At 41.4% G+C, this 16,295-nt stretch overlaps 4 non-coding genes and 1 pseudogene across 4 annotated transcripts; 3 read left to right on the forward strand and 2 right to left on the reverse strand.

The window, feature by feature from the left end:
- Positions 1-986: 986 nt before the first annotated feature.
- LOC141338492 (uncharacterized) lies at positions 987-2,023 on the reverse strand (annotated as a pseudogene).
- A 10,005-nt stretch (positions 2,024-12,028) lies between these two features.
- trnae-uuc (transfer RNA glutamic acid (anticodon UUC)) lies at positions 12,029-12,100 on the forward strand. Its single transcript has one exon. It is a non-coding gene; the product is annotated as a tRNA-Glu (tRNA).
- Positions 12,101-12,600: 500 nt separating this feature from the next.
- On the forward strand, positions 12,601-12,673 carry trnar-acg (transfer RNA arginine (anticodon ACG)). The gene has a single exon. It is a non-coding gene; the product is annotated as a tRNA-Arg (tRNA).
- A 338-nt stretch (positions 12,674-13,011) lies between these two features.
- On the forward strand, positions 13,012-13,083 carry trnae-uuc (transfer RNA glutamic acid (anticodon UUC)). The gene has a single exon. It is a non-coding gene; the product is annotated as a tRNA-Glu (tRNA).
- Positions 13,084-14,398: 1,315 nt separating this feature from the next.
- Positions 14,399-14,470, reverse strand: trnae-cuc (transfer RNA glutamic acid (anticodon CUC)). The gene has a single exon. It is a non-coding gene; the product is annotated as a tRNA-Glu (tRNA).
- Positions 14,471-16,295: the final 1,825 nt, after the last annotated feature.

The raw sequence follows: 16,295 nt of genomic DNA on the forward strand, positions 1-16,295 counted from the left end.
ATTAATTAGACGAAACAAAATAAAATATGTGTTCAATTCAACCTTTAAACTACATTCCAGTAAAAATCAGTCATATAGGATTTGTCAAGCATTTACAGTATCATTTACATGATCGTTAAGTAAAGAGAGCAAAATTAAGGGGGGAAAACGAATATAAACGAAAATAAAAATATATACAAAAATAACAGGCTAATAAAAATAATAGTAGTAATAGTAATAATAATGATAATGATAATAATATTAATACAAATACGGAAAAAAGACTATCAGTTAATAGAAGGAATGTAGGCCTATTTTACTGTATGACGATAAATTATTTCCAAATGAAACTATGTGAATAATTCACTCTTCAAAGATTTGTCTATTAATTAGACTAAATAAAATACAATATATGTTAAATTTAACCTTTAAACTGCATTCAAGTAAAAACCCCAGTCATAGAAGCTTTATAGTATCATTTACATTCAGAATTTTATGTAAAGACATCAAAATGAAGGTGAAAATAACGAATAATACGGAAAAAAGAGGATCAGTTAATGGACAAGCCTGTGGGATGCATAAAATGTTTCTTGTAGGGCTATTTAATTTGAAGTACATGTAATATTTATTCATGATACACTTGTGAATGCTGTCTACATCGCGCACAGACAGCATTGGCATATACAGCATCGCCTATATAATTATTTAATATTGTATTAATTTCTATAACAATTAATATAATAATTTCTTAACTCAAAATAAAATATTAATAAACCTATCTCTGATAATCCTGGGTTACTATGGTCACGCAGGTTTGTTTATGTATTAAACTCGTGTTTATGCATTTTTATCAGTATTATCAGTATTATTTTATGTTTTTGATAACAGCAGATTTTCAACAACAACGTCAAAAAAGCTTATTTATTCAAGTGATCCTTAATGTACATTATATTTTCATTTTACAGTTTTGCCAATGCTTAGACATTTTTAAACAACTTTAGACATTGTTACATTCCAGTATGTCCACCCTGACGCTCCACCACAGCCGGAAGAACTTTAAACAGTCTGTTTATGTACTGCTATAAATTCCTTGAACCAGAATTTATTTATGGCATCAATTAAGTCAGACTTTGTAGTTGGTTTTGCTACTTTTCGAATATAATCTTTCAGAGCATGCCACACCATTTCAATGGGATTCATGTTGGGGGATTCGGCGGGAGTCTTAACCCAGTTTATACCCTGTTCAGCAATGAGTCTGCCTGCAGCAGTGTGCTTCGGGTCATTGTCCTGGAAAAAACGGTGATGTGCTCCGAAGTTTTCCCTAATGTATGGGGCAGCAGTTTCTGTTACAATAGCATTTTCAAAGAAAGATGCTCCCCGAACATGAACTTTTAGCGGGTGCTTTGGCTTTGGTTTAGACACGTGTCTCCCACTCCTACGAAATTACATGATTGCAAAGTGGTCCAAAGCCACTGTTGTTTCTTCAGTGAAAATGACATCGTGAAATGACTCCTTCTCAGCAATCCATTTTTGGGCTTGTTGGAGACATAACTCTTTATTTTTGTCTCTGATCATGGGACAATGTTGAGTTTTCCCATACTTCCACCCAAGCTTTTGCCTTATACTCCGAATGGATCGCTCGCTTATTTCCACTCCGCTGTCACGCCATAGCTGTTTTTTCACGGAACATGACACCAGTTCATCATTCTGATGAGTGATATTCTCTATGGATAGGACAATGTCCCTAAAATTAAGGCCAAAACAGAAAATAGTTAAACATTTGACAGTTTATGCATAACCATCACTTAGCATTAACCAGCATTTAGGCTAGTGTTTGTGTTCGCGTCATGCAGTGGGCAACTTACTCAGTTATTTTGCGAGGATTACGTTTGTGTGATGATCTTTCTTTGTAGTGTCTCCAGATAGTGCTCAATGTAGTGTGTACACCAATGGATTTCAGATGTTGGGATATTTCTTGAGTAGGACTTCCAGCAGACCTCATCACCCTGATGTCTTGGGATTGCAGCTTGCTGATTTTGGTCATTGTGAGATGACTTTACACATGGATGGACTGTATTTATTCGTACAGTGTGTGAGGGGTGTGGACAGTAATGTTTTGTGATAAGAGGGTGTATCATAGGTGGAGCGTGTGAGGAAAGCTTTTCCCTTTTCCCTGGCATGCATTTGAATGCTGAATCCGAAATTAAACCGAATGCTAGACAGTTGGACCCCCCCAAAAAAGAGTCTCAATAATAAGTTGATTACAAGGCAACAGACATCATTCACCCCCACCCCCATTTTGCTATTCATAAACATTTTGCTCTTTATACTGCCGCTGATGGCCTCATTAACTGCTACTTTTCAGATAACTGAAAAAAAAACACACTTCCCTCTGGTTTCACAGACCATACTTAAGCCTAGTTCCAGGTTAAAATGATCGGAGCTGTTTAAACTGGAGAGGAATAAAAAAACTTGTACTGACTGATCTTTAAACTTGTCAGTGCCTTGTTTTGTGTCAAAATGGACACAGCTCATGGCTAGTGTTTGCATATTTCTTTCTATTGTGCAACCAGATTAGTGTTATATACTGTGCTGATAGTTCTGATCATTTTTTTATCGGATAATGCAACTTACTACCTTATTAACTTTAAGTTCAAAGTAGCCTAAAATAGCTGGATCTGCCAACCCAGTGGAGGATGCGTCTGTGCCCTCACTTTCAACTTTCTCAACTCCCGTTTACTCCACCGGCATCTAACAGCATTTTCACACCAGTGATACTAAATATTCTTGCAAACTGTCTAAACTTCAATATACAGTACATGAAGACACTAGAAGTTTTGCAACTTAACTTTGCTCAGGGCCTCGCACACCCCTTGCAACAGCCCTGATATCCGTGCTTTGGTCTAGCACCTGATAGCCCCTCCCTAGTGCCGCCCATGACGTTTTACGGTCTTTTAAATCGGGTGCGAGTGAGCAACTGATAAAATAGACCTATTATCAAATTGTCACTGCGTGCATTTGTATTAACTGTGCGAGAAAGAAATGGAGGCCACAGCATTTTATTCAAAGAAGAGCGCTTCCACTTGGAGCAGCAAGCGAAAGGTATGTAGTCTATAATTTACAATGTATTTGGCTATATTTTTTGCCTACCAATTGCTTAAATTTTTTGGTACATTCAGCTGTTTGTTGTGTGCTAACCATCATACATATTGTCTCAATAGAATTCTGGCAAAGAGAACAAGCAGAGCCCACAGACCAAAAATAAAACAGGGACTACCCGGCTTGTAAAAAAGAAATCGTGGGTATTTGATAATTTATTATTACGTAAGCAGCCCCATGTGCAGTATAGCTTCATATGCCTATCTGCGGTGTGAACATTATATTCACAACTAATTTTAATGTTACCATCTACAGGCTGTTCTAATTGAACGTAGATGTCCTGCTGCAGTCACTGTTTCCAAGGAACAGATATCAGAATTCACAAGAAGGCTTCTGAATTTAGAGGCAAGCATTGGTTTGTTGGAGGCGCGTTTCAGTGAGAAAACTCATCCTCCGACAGCGGATCAATCCACATCCACAGACAGTTCTGCCAATGTTCCTTCAACGTCTGTGGATACTCAAATGGACTGCCAACAGCCTTTTGAGATGTGGTCATCTCCTCAGTCTGCTTGCGAAGACCATTCGCTGTCAGCGCACCTGGTTGATGCTGATTTCGGTGTTCCTTCTGCAGCCTCTACACCACTGACTGTCCGGACTCTCAACTTACAAACCAGTCCAGATCATTTGTTAGCGGGCTCAACATCAGTAGGATTAACCAACAACCCAGTGGTGACGAATCCGATGCTCCATAGTGAAAATTTGCCGAATCAAGATTATTCAACATTTTCTCCTTCCGTCATGACATCATTCCATTTGAGATTGCCTGAAACACCATTCTCATCACCATCATCATATTCACCGGTCTCTCATGCAGGGAGTAATCCTTCCAGATGTACTTTTAAATCATGTTTCAGTAGAGACCGAGAATAAACTTTATCTGGAATCAACAGGACCAGACGGGAAACCAAGGGCAGATCATTTCGCTGTTCTTTTGTTTAAAAGGTTAATTCCTCTCAACCTTTATCAGAACTGGGCAGGTTCTGTTAACTTTGACGGCTCCAGGGGGAAAAATGCACTACCCAACAACCTTCGTCAAGCACTTTCAGATGCTGTTACAGATACAGTTCGTGACTGGAAGCTGATAAGAGACAGACTTAACAAACTTCTCCGAAATAGAAGAACAACTTTTCCACTTTTTTTAAAAATTAAAAAAGTAAAAAAAAAAAAAAAAAAAACTTGCAGAACTCACTGGAGCACTTATGATACTTAACAGTTGTATTCGTTGTCAGTCATGTAATAAAAGCTTTATTGTTTTGAAAAATGAGCCTTCTGTTTATTTGTCTACATTATTTTCAATATTAGGATATAATACTAGGGTAGGCTATAGTACTTACATGGACATTAGGCCAAATCTAAATGGTTTCCTTTCCTTTAATTTTTTTTAAGAAAAAAAAAAAAAAAACACTGCATGGGCAGCACGCCATCATAATGTACAGCACAAAAAAACGCAAAAACAAATCTAAAGAAAATACTACTACTAATAATAATAATACATCAAATAAATTTTTAACACTCAAAACTATAGTTTATATTTCTCCTCTTACACAAATCAAATCAAGTGTAATCTAAATCTAAAATTGTATAAATGGTATGAAAAAGATGAGCTATCCTCTCAAACATGCAAATCTTCATTTGCTGTTGATTTAAAATGTTGAAATGTATAATGTATTTTGTAATTTTGTACTTGTTAATTTTTTTCTCTTTTGTTTTGTTAATTTATTATTCATTCAGAAAAATATATTTCACATATGGGCATATTTATTTCTTTTATATACAGCGCTGTTTTTAATGTGTCACAGCCACCAATCAGTTCAAATATAAATGTAATTTAACACAATCTTGTCGGTTAATAATAACTTAACGACGTCGGTTGTCGGTTGGGGAAAAAAACGAACTTAACATTTCTATTTCCAATGTAGTCTAATAAAAGTTAATCAGGAAAAAATAAAAGAAAATAATATTGAAACTTCTCCTGCGTATGAATAACTTTTTATTTGATGTTGAAGTATCTAAATAGTCTATAGGCTGTAACAAAGTGCTTTTCTAGTCCCGCTCCCACAAGGTTTTATTCCGCATCCACCCGCTCCCGCTATATACTAACTTTATAAACACCCTTAGAATAAACTATATATATACCCGCTTAGAATAATTTTCTTCCCGGCCCGACCGTTCACGCTAAATTCAATTCTCGTTTCCAGAATCTCACATTTAACCATTTGGAAACAATATCGAGTATACAGTAAAACTTTTTTCGCAGTACATCCATTATATTTCCATGTTCCACTTTTAAGACGTATTATAGCCCTGCATTTTAATCCGTCATAGATCAAATGCGGGCTAAAATTATATTTCAGACATTCAGTGGTGATTAAAAAAAATTGCAGCGCTGGTGGAAACACGAGACCAGGCTACCATGACTGTCAAGAGCGGCTCGGACGGTCCTGTCAGCAGCATTGAGCGCACGTTCAGCACAGCTTGGAAGGGTTCCCTGTTTAAAGCTTACCACAAAACACTGGCAAAAGTAAATACCATGACCATCAAATAGTAAGGAGATATTTTAATTATTTATTTAGAAATACTTAATAATTTATTTATTTAGAATTTACTGTTTTCTGAGTCAGTGATGATGCAGTTAACAATCCTCCTCATATCCTCGTTGGACGCGCCTTTAGAGAGAAATGCAACTTTACGGACTAGCTACATAATAAAACAGTTTTTGTTTTCTATTTGTTTTATTTCGTTAAGTAGTAATTTAAGTCTTTCTACATATTTATTTATCATGTCTGACAAAAAATAACGGTTAAATATTTTCCACTGAAAAAAATTAACTGATCGCGCTTGAGCCTTCATGTCCTAAAAATGTGTTTTGCACTCTCTGCACAAACGATTGGATATGCACCTAAAAGCGCACATTCATATCTATTATTATTTATATCTTTTTTTTTTTACATCTATGGATTTTATTTTAGCCAATTCATGATTTGAGAAGGCAAATTGAAACACAGAGTAGGTCAACTCACTGTCTGCGGCTTTGTCTTTAAGAAATAAAAAGCTTACGTTTAACGAACAAAAATGCTCCAAACTTTTTTTTTCTAAATTAACTTAATAAAAAAGAAACAAAATTATAAATACTTTGCCGTTACATACAGAATGAATTACCAATTATGGCGCCAGATATTGAAACAACAGACATAACAAATACTGTCCAAATAGCCCTCTTTGTGCAGGGTTTGGCTGCAGAATGTTGTTCCTTGCGCCACCTGGTGGATATTATATGAAGCGCAACAACGTTGTAAAAAAATCTGAAAAAGCGCCTGCAGGTAGACCCGTGATCACGCGTGCCGAATTGCAGGCTGCCATGTGAAAATAGACGAATTTTTAATGGCCAGATCTATAGTTCATTTATTTCAGTATTTAAGTCTTTGGTACTTTTAATTGTGATGATTTGGCTCACATTTATCTTGGGGAAATTATGATAGGTTTGTTTACATTTTTTAGGAAATTTCAAACCAAGTCACTTCAGACGTCTAGACAAATCCCCTGGCTACTGAAACATCTCCATCTTTTCCCCAAAATCAGGCTACATCTCCAGCTCATAACCTGTCCACTCCTCAAAGCCTATTATCTTCAAATACATCTTCCACATTTGGACAAATCCCTCAACTTCCACAACAACAAATCACTTGTCTACATCAGATCAAACCCTCTCTGAAGAAAATGTTAGTATTTTATAATGTGAGAAACTGAGTTTAAAGTCTCATTATGCATATGCCCAGAAATAACAACCCTTATTTTTTTAGCGTAATCACCAAATACGTGACATTTATGAAATGAATATGTAATGTTATAAATGTGCCCAAAAGGTTATGTATTTTTTATTATTGTGAATAGCTACATATGATTAGTTCTGATGACATGATTATAACAAATTAAATAAGGTGCTATTACATGTATACATACACATGCACCTTGAATATTCATTTATTTGAATCTTTTGAATCCCAATTCTGTGCAAAACAATTTTGGGTTAGAAAGCAAATCTAACCACATTTAACAAAGAAACATTCTAGGATTCAGATTTGCAACAGCAACAAAAAAACTACTGAACTGTGTATTTAGATAAGGAACTAAATAATAAACAGGGGCTTGAATGAGTATGTCGTAACAGAAGACAGGTATAAAAAAAAAAAAAAAAACTAGGACAAATACACAGAGCAACTTACCCAGTGTTGCCAGATCGGGTTGATGATTTCCAGCCCAAAACCTCACCAAAACCCGCCCACTTCAGCAAAAACCAGCCCAAATTTTTAACCCTTTGAGCGGTACGGTCCCACATATGGGATTCTAATTTCTGTGCCCCTGGGAGTACGGTCCCACATATGGGATTTAGAACGTTTAGTGACGTCACGCAACTGACAAATTCAAAATTTCAAATCGGCCTCTTGCGCCAACACAGAGAGAGGCGAGCGTGATAAAGGCTGTCATTCATATTCGCACAACTAGCTACTCAAACAGTGTTTATAGGAACTTGATATGTTTATTTTATGTCATATACACTTAGACTGTCACAGAAGAACCAGACACAAGATTACAGGGCATATAACCACAATGATGTAAATGTATGAATGAAACGCGCACAGCCATTCATAGGCTGATAAGCGGCTGGCCTTTACGTTCACTCAAACTGTGTTTGCAGGCACATGATGTGCTTATTTTATGTCGCGAACACTCAGGCCGTCTAAGAAGCACCACAACAAAAATTTATAGGGCATATAAGCACAACTATGTAAATGTATGAATGAAGCGCATGCAGCAGTTCATAGGCTGATGAGCGGCTGTCCTTTACGTTCACTCAGACAGTATTTACAGGCTCATGATGTGCTTATTTTATGTCACGAACACTCAGGCCGTCTAAGAAACACCACAACAAAAGTTCATAGGGCATATAAGCACAATAATGACAATTTATGAATGAAACACGGGCATCCTATGCACGCAGTTTGTTTTGATGAGCAGCTGTCATTTATGTTCATTCAAACAGTGTTTACATGCTCATGATGTGCTTATTTTATGTCACGAACACTCAGACTGTCTAAGAAGCACCACAACAAAAGTTCATAGGGCATATAAGCACAATAATGACAATTTATGAATGAAACACGGGCATCCTATGCACGCAGTTTGTTTTGATGAGCGGCTGTCATTTACAGTCATTCAAACAGTGTTTACATACTCATGATTTGCTTATTTTTTGTCACGAACACTCAAGCACCACAACAAAAGTTTATATGGCATATAAGCACAATAATGACAATTTATGAATGAAACACGGGCATCCTATGCGCGCAGCATGTTTGTTTTCATAGGCTAATGAGCGGCTGTTCTTCACTTTACAGGCACATATAATGTGCTTATGTCACAAACACTCAGATTGTCACAGAAGTCCAACGACAAAAGTTTATTGGGCATATAAGCACAATATATCAATGAAACACTGTCACACGATGCATCACTATAGTTTAGGCTATTGTTTACATATTACTATACTATAACAAACATGGCTTCCTTGACAGCTGATGGCATCACTATGCATTATGATCTTACAGACTGTGATCGTTCTGAGGCACCAGCGATCCCTGACAATGCCGGCCCTGCCAGTGAGGGCGCTGTTGTGGAGGACTTTTTTTCCAACCTGGACATCAGATCCATTCTCTCCACCAGACCTGGACTTTGACAACACTACCACAGGTGTTCAAGGTAGTGTGACAAATCCTTCTGAGGCAGAATGTTTCAGACTGTTTATGAATGAGCAAGTGGTGGAGGAGACCAACAGGTATGCTCATCAGCTGAAAGAGTCAGCTACTATCCCTGGGAAGCTGGCAAAGTGGTCAGAAACAACTGTAAATGAAATTTACACATTTCTGGCAGCAGTCATTCTTATGGGCCTGGTAAGAAAAAGGTCCTTGAAAGATTACTGGACCACTGATCCAGTAATACGTTTTTCTCCACTCTCTTCTCTCTCGATCGCTTCCAACTGCTACTGAGGGCCCTCCACTTTGCTAACAATGCCACAGCAAACCTCAGTGATCCTCTGAATAAAATTAGAAGTGTTTTCACCTCTCTGATGGCTACTTTTGGGAAGATGTTCATTCCTCACAGGGACTTGTGCATTGACGAGTCACTGCTGCTGTGGAAAGGCCGGCTTCGATTTCGGCAGTACATTCCATCAAAGAGGAAGAGGTTCGGGATCAAGCTCTTCATGCTGTGCGATGGTCTGACTGGGTACGTCCTCAATGTGATAGTTTACACTGGCTCCAGTACAGACATCACACACAGTCCAGGACTTGGTGTACCTGGCTCAGTCGTGCTGACACTGCTGAAGCCATATCTGGGGAGAGGGCACAAACTATACGTGGACAACTGGTACACAAGTCCTTCACTCCTCCATCACCTGCTAAGAGCCAAAACTGGGGCTTGTGGAACGGTGAGGGCCAACAGAAAGGGCATGCCACGCTTCCGAGACAAGATGTCCAGTGGGGAGGCAGACTTCAAAAGTTGTGAAGAAATGCTGGCTGTGAAGTGGCATGACAAACGAGATGTCCACATGCTGATGTAGCACTCCTGAGAAGGAGAATATAATGAGCAACACAACAGTCATGCGATGCTTGTTCACCGTCTTTATGTGAATTAAACAGATCTAATAATCAAACACACAAATTTGCATAACTTCAGAAAATGACAGTCTTGATACCAACTCAAATTACATGTGAAAAATACCCATGTCACATATATGTGTATAACAGCACATGTATACTCCCAATGATCTGTAACTTCAGGTGCTTAACTTAAGAATATACAGTAACACAGTGTATCAACAACGCCATGTTCACTCGGTACGAACACGCTAACGTGCTAATCACATGCATTAGAACACCTCGACGCATATAACACGGTAGCACAGATATAACACGTTCACATACATTGCCAACGACTCATATAATGAACATTCAGTGCTTAGTAAACAAATAACCCTTTTCTTTTAACATAAATCATACCTGAGAAGGAGAATATAATGAGCAACACAACAGTCATGCGATGCTTGTTCACCGTCTTTATGTGAATGAAACAGATCGCGTGAGCTGATAGGTGATCTCGTAGTCACATGGTGACGTGCCGTGCCGGCGTACACGGTGACGTACTGGCGTACAACCAATTACAGCGCAAATAGTCACGCATTCCCACACTACATCTCCTTCCAAAACAATAACGATGATAAAGATATAATTATTTTAGGTTGCGAAACAAATATATTACAGGGTACCACACTCTCCCCCTCAAAAAAAATGTCGTCCTGACATTAGATAACAATTTAGTTAAAGCCATTCTTGTTTTACAATATTTCTTGCCATTTCACATAACATCATTGTCAGCATTTTTGTCTTTTTTTTTCACAACAAACATACATGTGTACTGGAAATAGAGTCCACGTTAGCATACAAACGTCTCTATTAGTTGAGGCAAAATGGCATTTGTTTGTAAACAGCCCTTTTAACTGTAGTAAGGCAAAAACATTCTTCCTCTTGAGGAAAAATAGAAATGTTCCAGGAAAAAGAAGTGAAAAAAAGAGTTAAAAAAAAGTGTCCAAAAGAGTTTCTGACAGATTTAAACTGTCTACTGTTTCTCACTCTCACAACAGTCCTTTTTTTTTTAAACCGCATCTCAGTTTCATTGCTAATCTCATGATTTTTTCATTTCTGTACCTTGACAGACCGGCGATAGGCTGTTTTTCCTTGAGATAACGGTTACAATGCAAGACCATGCTTGTCTTTTCGAATGCGTGGCGTGCCAATTTTTGGAATCTTTTTTTTTACCCGGACAAGGCTTCCACTGACCAGTTCCCATATGGTCTAGCGGTCAGGATTCTTGGTTTTCACCCAGCGGCCCGGGTTCGGGAAGGCGGGTATGGGAAGGCGGGTTCTTCTTGGCTTCCCTCTTCGAACGGGCCGCACGTCTTCCTGCGTCGAAGGCCGTTTTTTGGCCAGCAGTCGAGCTGCAGAAACCTAATAGGCCGAGGCATGTGACCTCACATGCCCGTGCCTTCGATAGCTCAGCTGGTAGAGCGGAGTACTGTAGGTGAAGCGTTGGCAATCCTTAGGTTGCTGATTCGACTCCGGCTCGAAGGAGGTCGTTTTTTCATGTGCCCACCTTTTTTGGAGGGGCCGGCCTTCTGAAAGCGCCTAGCAGAGCTTGATTTCACAGTCCGCCGTTGGGGGGGGAGGGGGGAAAAAGAGCGCTCCCTGACCGGGAATCGAACACGGGCCGCAGCTGTGAGAGCGCCGAATCCTAACCACTAGACCACCAGGGAAGGGCTGATCTGATGCTGGCCTGCTAATAGTATGAGAACAAGCAGACAGAAATACAGGCTTCTGTCACGTCGAAAATCAACAAGTCGGGCGCAAGCACGAGGTCCCCCATTCGTTGGGCCAGTGGCGCAATTGATTACGCGTCTGACTACGGATAAGAAGATTCTAGGTTCGACTCCTGGCTGGCTCGCGTTACTCTTTTTGCGTAATGCAGTTTAATTTTGATGTCACGGCCTTGCTGAATTGTTGCCCTATTCCTACGTGCCACCCAGGCTTTGAGAAAAAGTTGGACACGAAATGAAATCCGAACTAGCCAATAATCAGCAACTTATCTGGTTAAAACCGCGTCTCAGTTTCATTGCTAATCTCATGATTTTTTCATTTCTGTACCTTGACAGACCGGCGATAGGCTGTTTTTCCTTGAGATAACAGTTACAATGCAAGACCACGCTTGTTTTTTCGAATGCGTGGCGTGACTATTTTTGGATTCTTTTTTTTTTACCCGGACAAGGCTTCCACTGACCAGTTCCCATATGGTCTAGCGGTCAGGATTCCTGGTTTTCACCCAGGCGGCCCGGGTTCGACTCCCGGTATGGGAAGGCGGGCTCCTCTTTGCTTCCCTCTTCGAACGGGCCGCACGTCTTCCTGCGTCGAAGGCCGTTTTTTGGCCAGCAGTCGAGCTGCAGAAACCTAATAGGCAGAGGTTATGACACCACATGCCTGTGCCTTCGATAGCTCAGCTGGTAGAGCGGAGAACAGTAGGTGAAGCGTTTGCAATCCTTAGGTCGCTGGTTCGACTCTGGCTTGAGGGAGGTTGTTTTTTCATGTGCCCACCTTTTTTGGGGGGGCCGGCCTCTGAAAGCGCCCAGCAAGCTTGATTTCATAGTTCGGGGGGAGGGGGGCAAAAGAGCGTTCCCTGAGCGGGAATCGAAGCCGGGCCGCGGCGGTGAGAGCGCCGAATCCTAACCACTAGACCACCAGGGAAGGGCTGATCTGATGCTGGCCTGCTAATATCATGAGAACAAGCAGACAGCAATACAGGCTTCTGTCACGTCAAAAACCAACAAGTCGGGCACAAGCACAAGGTGCTCCAGACGGTGGGCCAGTGGCGCAATTGATAACGCGTCTGACTACGAATCAGAAGATTCTAGGTTCGACTCCTGGCTGGCTCGCGTTACTCTTTTTGCGTAATGCAGTTTAATTTTGATGTCACGGCCTTGCTGAATTGTTGCCCTATTCCTACGTGCCACCCAGGCTTTGAGAAAAAGTTGGACACGAAATGAAATCCGAACTAGCCAATAATCAGCAACTTATCCGGTTAAAACCGCGTCTCAGTTTCATTGCTAATCTCATGATTTTTTAATTTCTGTACCTTGACAGACCGGCGATAGGCTGTTTTTCCTTGAGATAACGGTTACAATGCAAGACCACGCTTGTTTTTTTGAATGCGTGGCGTGACTATTTTTGGAATCCTTTTTTTTTTACCCGGACAAGGATTCCACTGGCCAGTTCCCATATGGTCTAGCGGTCAGGATTCCTGGTTTTCACCCAGGCTGCCCGGGTTCGACGCCCGGTATGGGAAGGCGGGCTCTTCTTGGCTTCCCTCTTCGAACGGGCCGCACTTCTTCCTGCGTCGAAGGCCGTTTTTTGGCCAGCAGTCGAGCTGCAGAAACCTAATAGGCCGAGGCATGTGACCCCACATGCCCGTGCCTTCGATAGCTCAGCTGGTAGAGCGGAGTACTGTAGGTGAAGCGTTGGCAATCCTTAGGTCGCTGATTCGACTCTGGCTCGAAGGAGGTCGTTTTTTCATGTGCCCACCTTTTTTGGGGGGGCCGGCCTTCTGAAAGCGCCCAGCAAGCTTGATTTCACAGGCCGCCGTTGGGGGGGAGGGGGGCAAAAGAGCGTTCCCTGAGCGGGAATCGAAGCCGGGCCACGGCAGCGAGAGCGCCGAATCCTAACCACTAGACCACCAGGTAAGGGCTGATGTGATGCTGGCCTGCTAATAACATGAGAACAAGCAGACAGCAATACAGGATTCTGTTACGTCGAAAACCAACAAGTCGGGCACAAGCACGAGGTCCCCACAGTCGGTAGGCCAGTGGCGCAATGGATAATGTGTCTGACTACGGATCAGAAGATTCTAGATTCGACTCCTGGTTGGTTCGCGCTACACTTTTTGCGTAATGCAGTTTGGTTTTGATGTCACGGGCTTGCCGAATTGTTGCCCTATTCCTACGTGTCACCCAGGCTTTGAGAAAAAGTTGGACACGAAATGAAATCCAAACTAGCCAATAATCAGCAACTTATCCGGTTAAAACCGCGTCTCAGTTTCATTGCTAATCTCATGATCTTTTCATTTCTGTACCTTGACAGACCGGCGATAGGCTGTTTTTCCTTGAGATAACTGTTACAATGCAAGACCACGCTTGTCTTTTCGAATGCGTGGCGTGACTATTTTTGGAATCTTTTTTTTTACCTGGGCAAGGCTTCCACTGACCAGTTCCCATATGGTCTAGCGGTCAGGATTCTTGGTTTTCACCCAGGCGGCCCGGGTTCGGGAAGGCGGGTATGGGAAGGCGGGCTCTTCTTGGCTTCTCTCTTCGAACGGGCCGCACGCCTTCCTGCGTCGAAGGCCGTGTTTTGGCCAGCAGTCGAGCTGCAGAAACCTAATAGGCCGAGGTTGTGACCCCACATACCTGTGCCTTCGATAGCTCAGCTGGTAGAGCGGAGGACTGTAGGTGAAGTGTTGGCAATCCTTAGGTCGCTGGTTCGACTCTGGCTCGAAGGAGGTCGTTTTTTCATGTGCCCACCTTTTTTTGGGGGGCCCGCCTTCTGAAAGCACCCAGCAGAGCTTGATTTCACAGTCCGCCGTTTGGGGGGAGGGGGGCAAAAGAGCGTTCCCTGACCGAGAATCGAACCCGGGCCGCGGCGGTGAGAGCGCCGAATCCTAACCACTAGACCACCAGGGAAGGGCTGATGTCATGCTGGCCTGCTAATAGCATGAGAACAAGCAGACAGCAATACAGGCTTCTGTCACGTCGAAAACCAACAAGTCGGGCGCAAGCACGAGGTCCCCCAGTCGGTAGGCCAGTGGCGCAATGGATGACGCGTCTGACTACGGATCAGAAGATTCTAGGTTCGACTCCTGGCTGGCTCGTGTTACTCTTTTTGCGTAATGCAGTTTAATTTTGATGTCACGGCCTTGCTGAATTGTTGCCCTATTCCTACGTGCCACCCAGGCTTTGAGAAAAAGTTGGACACGAAATGAAATCCGAACTAGCCAATAATCAGTAACTTATCCGGTTAAAACCGCGTCTCAGTTTCATTGCTAATCTCATGATTTTTTCATTTCTGTACCTTGACAGACCGGCGATAGGCTGTTTTTCCTTGAGATAACGGTTACAATGCAAGACCACGTTTGTTTTTTCGAATGCGTGGCGTGACTATTTTTGGAATCTTTTTTTTTACCCGGACAAGGCTTCCACTGGCCAGTTTCCATATGGTCTAGCGGTCAAGATTCCTGGTTTTCACCCAGGCGGCCTGGGTTCGACTCCTGGTATGGGAAGGCGGGCTCCTCTTTGCTTCCCTCTTCGAACAGGCCGCTCGTCTTCTTGCATCGGAAGCCGTTTTTTGGCCAGCAGAAACCTGATAGGCCGAGGTTGTGACCCCACAGCCCTGTGCCTTCGATAGCTCTACCTGGAGCAGGATCGTCTGTTTCGCTCGTCGTCCATTGTGAGAATGGATGAGAGCCAATCGCCGTGTTTGCCGTCCATTGTGAGAATGGATGAGAGCCAATCGCCGAGCTCGCCGTCCATTGTGAGAATGGATGAGAGCCAATCGCCGAGCTCGCAGTCCATTGTGAGAATGGATGAGAGCCAATCGCCGAGCTCGCCGTCCATTGTGAGAATGGACAAGACGCCAATCGCATCACTCGACCTCCATTGTTGAGAGCCACTCACCGCGTTTAGTTTCATTCTAAGTCAGGTTCAAAAACCAGACGAACAAAATATATGATAACTTTTCAAAGTAAGTAATACATGTTTTCTACTTTCTTCCTCTCTGTTTACAATGTTCTCAATTTGTAACTCGTTACGTTTTCGTCCGTCGTTCATGCGTGTTTGGCATTCACAAACTTTTGACTCGTGAATTGCCCATAATGAAACACCATTTAAATGTAATCTTACTCATTAAACTCTATTTACACGTTATGAAGTTTTATTTAGTTTTTTACAATCGTTTTTGCACTAATAACAGAACCGTAATGTCATTTTTCAAAACTCTAGACACATAATTCACAAGCAATGATCAAAAATGCACATTTTTCAAACCACTTAAGACATTTTTCAAATGCTTGGATACAATACACATAAGCCAAAGATAATTTGTTCATTGAACTTAAATCACCTGTTCAAAATGACACAACTTAACATCAAAGTATAACTATTTCAAAATGCAACTTACACATTACATCTGAGTTGAGTGTGTATTCATTTCATTACAAAGATCGAACTCTCAATTGATACATCTGCTTAAAATTATAAATAACTGTTGCATTACTCTTTAAGCATATATTTTATGTAAAATAGTGCATGTTTAGATTATGAAAGTTTCAGGATAGATCATTTGACACCAATTACCACAGAATATGACCCAGATGGACTACACTACACTAAAAAGGTACAAAACTATACCTTTTAGGGTACAAGTAGCTGTCACTGGGGTGTTACAAAGGGTACACTTTTTTGGGTACATAATTGTACAGTAAGGACCCATTGTGTACCTTTAAAGGTACCT

Source organism: Garra rufa, chromosome 1 (genome assembly GCF_049309525.1).
Source record: "Garra rufa chromosome 1, GarRuf1.0, whole genome shotgun sequence".
Classification (NCBI taxonomy): domain Eukaryota; kingdom Metazoa; phylum Chordata; class Actinopteri; order Cypriniformes; family Cyprinidae; genus Garra; species Garra rufa.